This window comes from Sardina pilchardus, chromosome 24, assembly GCF_963854185.1.
Source record: "Sardina pilchardus chromosome 24, fSarPil1.1, whole genome shotgun sequence".
Classification (NCBI taxonomy): domain Eukaryota; kingdom Metazoa; phylum Chordata; class Actinopteri; order Clupeiformes; family Clupeidae; genus Sardina; species Sardina pilchardus.
In genome coordinates this window covers 27,778,854-27,783,853 of record NC_085017.1, presented here as the reverse complement: position 1 = coordinate 27,783,853, position 5,000 = coordinate 27,778,854, and the positions used below count along the sequence as shown (strand labels likewise).

The 5,000-nt window shown below is 42.7% G+C and overlaps 1 protein-coding gene across 1 annotated transcript in view; it reads left to right on the top strand.

The window, feature by feature from the left end:
- The window catches only part of phf14 (PHD finger protein 14), a gene marked incomplete at its 5' end in the record, with an annotated part of 67,868 nt that overhangs the window by 31,703 nt on the left and 31,165 nt on the right, over nt 1-5,000 (top strand).

Here is a 5,000-nt window from a genome sequence, read left to right as displayed (position 1 = left end):
TGACATAGTCATGAAGAGTGACATAATCAAAGAGTGGCATAAGCCTGACATAGTCATAAAGAGTGGCATAAGCCTGACATAAGCCTGACATAGTTATAAAGAGTGGCATAAGCCTGACATAGTCATAAAGAGTGACATAGACATAGTCATAAAGTGACATAAGCCTAATGTAGTCATTAGTCATGAAGAGTGGCATAAGCCTGACATAGTCATAAAGAGTGACATAAGCCTGGCATAAGCCTGACATAGTTATAAAGAGTGGCATAAGCCTGACATAGTCATCAGAGTGGCATAAGCCTGGCATAAGCCTGACATAGTCATTGAGAGTATCATAAGCCTGGCATAAGCCTGACATACTGTAGTCATAGAGAGTGATACAAGCGTGACATTGAGTCATAAAGAGCATCATAAGCCTGACATAGTCATAAAGAGTGACATAAGCCTGACATAGTCATAAAGAGTGGCATAAGCCTGACATAAGCCTGACATAGTCATAGAGAGTGATACAAGCGTGACATTGAGTCATAAAGAGTGGCATAAGCCTGCCAAAGCTATAAATAATGACATGAGAGTCGTAACTGTCTGGTGACAGGTGACAATCAACAAAATATGACATAAACAACAACGGGTTGTCACAGATATAAAAAGACACATTGACACACCACAGGCATTGTTACATCTGATTGGATATCAACTCAAAAGTTCTCCAGGGTGAGTTAAGGACTTAATGCAGGGATACCGTGTGTGTGTGTCTGTGTGTGTGTGTGTGTGTGTGTGTGTGTGTGTGTGTGTGTGTGTGTCTGTGTGTCTGTGTCTGTGTGTGCGCGTGTGTTTCTGGCTCTCCCAGAATACCTGACTGTGTGTGAGTATATCTCTTGTCAGTGTGTGTGTGTGTGTTGTGTAGCCGTAACAGTAGCCCCTTTCACACTGACAAATATAACAGTAATATAACTCGAATTTAGCGTTAAGGCTGTTCCTTTCACACTGACCGACACGGAGAGGGGAGTCAGCCCACCGCGGCAATGACCCCGTCTCGAGGGGCAGTCTTATTGCTGAGGTGGGCACAGTGTGAAAGGAACAGGTCAAACCCTGCGATTAGAGGTGTGTGACTGATGCCGTGGCCAGGCAGGAGGTTAAAAGACAGCGGGTCAGAATAACACAAGAGATGAGGACAGCTGTAAGCGCAAGTTCAACGCTACGCTAACGTTCAACGCTACCTTTCTTTTCATTTGGGATTTTTGGAAGATGGGCAATTGGGGAGAGAGAGATCCGCACACTTCTGGTCTGACTACCTCCATTTCGTGAGCGTAGCGTTGGCATAAGCCTACTCTTCGCACACACGTTCGTCGGCGACCTCTGATGTCGAACGTATCCACATACAGTAACCTACAAAAGCTTGAACTTGAACTTTATTCGCAAATGAATGGCTGAAGAGGCCAGCCACATCATCTCCAAGTGTCCCGCCCTCATTTGAAAACTAGACCAACGTAGCATGAAAGTTGTGTGGCTCTCCGAGGCATGGTTAGACGTCATTGTTCACGGCCAGCTGTGCGCGCGACGCGCTGCTAGGCAACGTCTCCCAAAACTCACCTCTGAACTCGGCTTCAGACAACCTGGGACCAAAACACGTCTACCTTTCACACAGCGAAATCCCCCTGAGCCCACTGTTTCAGTAACGCGAATGTAACGTTTCTCTGTCTGAAAAGGGTTAATATGAGGACATGAAGGTTAGTTAGTTGAGCCTCTCCTCCACTATCCCAGTCAGCACTGATCCCTGTTCACATTCATGACACTAATACTGCAGCCAGCACTGAGATGCACCTCAAGAGCTCACTTTACACACACACACACACACACACACACACACACACACACACACACACACACACACACACACACACACACACACACACACACACACACAATGCATTGCACATGCACCTGTGCAGCCCACGGGGTCTTCTGCAATGTAACCACACACACACACACACACACACACACACACACACACACACACAGCTGTTGTTTCTACTGAGACACCAACTCAAGGGTTTCAACTATCTGCTGTTTTCATGGCCATGCCACATGTCCAAGATCAAGATTTACTCATCTGTTCGACATATTTAGAAATGTATAGATCTGAAATTACTACTTGAGTAACTTCAATAATTCGATTACAAAAATTCCGTGCCTTGAGGCTTTCTTTAATTCTCATCACATGCTTAAGGCTACGTTAGGTGATTATCGTTTAATTCTCATCACTTGCGTTACGTTACGTTAGGTTATTAGCGTTTAATTCTCATCACTTGCGTTACGTTACGTTACGTTAGGTGATTATCGTTTAATTCTCATCACTTGCGTTACGTTACGTTACGTTACGTTAGGTGATTATCGTTTAATTCTCATCACTTGCGTTACGTTACGTTACGTTACGTTACGTTACGTTACGTTACGTTACGTTACGTTACGTTACGTTACGTTAGGTGACCTGCGTTGTGTTGCCTGCTCAGCTCAGGGCTGATGGTTTCACACAGACTGTTATACCACTCTCAGAGTCAAGTTGGCATGATGGATGCCAAGAAACCGTTCATAGAAGGCAGAGAATGTCCAACGTTTCGGGAACATTTCAAACTTGGAGAAGAGGACAACACGGGGCGATGTGTCCTCTGCAAAGCAGAACTGCCGACTCACAATAGCACATCAGCGATGACTCAGCATCTCAGCCTAAAACATCACGTTATTAATGTCATTATTATGGGCTATTTGGTCGTTATGGTGGCAGTCAGATGCACAAATCTACATAAAACATAAATGTGAATTTACTTTGAAGTAAGTAGGGCTAGTTTACAGGATGATATTTGGTGTGCATATGAACAAATTGCATTCAAAAATTGAAAATATTTTAATCCGATGAATCGATTAAATAATTGATAGGTTTAGGTCATTTAAATGCATAAACGTTTTATTAAATGTGGAAATTAAGTCATTTAAAATGTGCAAATGTTTAATAAAATGTGGGAGCATTTTATTACAATGTGGGAACAATGTATGTACAGTCATTGACAAAAGTGTTGTCACCCCATGCTAAAGTTTACTAAAAAGAGGAATATAAAATCATCTTTTGGAAATTGATTTTAATGGCTTATGTAATAAAATGAGGAAAAATCCAACCTTTAAGGACACACCAATTTTCTATGTGAATGAATAATGTATCATAAATAAATAAATGTTCTTCCCAAAATACTGGGGTCAAAAATCTTGTCACCCCTATGTAACCCTATGGGAATTTAACACATAGGGTTAACATAGGGGCAAGCAGTTTTTTATTTTTAAAGGCTACTTATTTCATGGATCCAGGATACTATGCATCCTGATAAAGTTCCCTTGGTCTTTAGAACTAAAATTGACCCACATCATCACACACCCTTCACCATACCTAGAGATAGGCATGGTGTTGTTTTCAGTTTTGTTCAGTTAGCCTACTAGCTTGTTTGATTTGCATTGAGTTCAATGAGCATCAAACAGGCTAATAGGCTAACTGAACGAAACTGAACAAAACACCATGCCTATCTCTAGGTATGGTGAAGGGTGTGTGATGATGTGGGTCAATTTTAGTTCTAAAGACCAAGGGAACTTTATCAGGATGCATAGTATCCTGGATCCATGAAATAAGTAGCCTTTACAAATAAAAAACTGCCTGCCCCTATGTTAACCCTATGTGTTAAATTCCCATAGGGTTACATAGGGGTGACAAGATTTTTGACCCCAGTATTTTGGGAAGAACATTTATTTATTTATGATACATTATTCATTCACAAAGAAAATTGGTGTGTCCTTAAAGGTTGGATTTTTTCTAATTTTATTACTTAAGCCATTAAAATCAATTTCCAAAAGATGATTTTATATTCTTCTTTTTAGTAAACTTTAGCATGGGGTGACAACACATTTGTCAATGACTGTAGTTAAAACGTGCAAGCGTTTATTAATTTAGTTCCCTCGTCATATTAATTGTGTGCTTGTTTAATTAAATGTATTATTATTAAATATTATTAAATGTGTGCACATGTATATTTATTCACCACCAGGTCCCCTCCACAGCACTGTATATACATTATAATGATATAATAATCATAATAGCACGTGATAATGTGGACAGAGATCGATTTCACTGCAAATATGTGTATTTATAGTTCTTTATATATGCATTTCTATTCTATGTTCCCGACGTATTGCAGACACAGCCGTAGTGTGTGTGTGTGTGTGTGTGTGTGTGTGTGTGTGTGTGTGTGTGTGTGTGTGTGTGTGTGTGTGTGTGTGTGTGTGTGTGTGTGTGTGTGTGTGTGTGTGTGTGTGTGTGTGTGTGTGTGTGTGTGTGTTCAGCAGCTCTGTTCTCAGGGGCTCATCTGCAGAATTACTTGACTCTGTCTGTCTTTGCATTGCAAACGGGGGGGGGGGGGGGTGGCAGGCTGCAGTGTGTGTGTGTGTGTGTGTGTGTGTGTGTGTGTGCACAAGTGTGTGTGTGTGTGTGTGTGTGTGCACTTGTATGTATGTGTGCTTGTGTGTGTGTGTGTGTGCACTTTTATGTACGTGTGCTTGTGTGTGTGTGTGTGTATGTGTGCACTTGTATGTGTGTGTGTGTGTGTGTGTGTGTGGGGTCGGCCTGACTGTCTGTCTTTGCATTGCACAGGTTGTGAGAGCGGGGCCAACCCACCACCCTTCCTCTCCTCTCTGCTCTGGTCCTCTCCTCTCCTCCTCCTCCTCCTCCTCCTTTTCCTCCTCTCCTCCTCTTCCTCATCTTCCTCTTCCTGCTCCTGCTGCTGCTGCTGCTGCTGCTGCTGCTGCCCGCCCATCTGCTAGGAGGACAGAAAGAGAGAGAGAGAAAGAGAGAGAGAAGGAGAGAGGGAGAGAGGGATGAGAGGCCAGTTTACGCACGTCCACGCGGCTTTGCACAGGAGTCGTCTAAACAACGCCAGCGCCGGCAAACACGCCACACCACACAC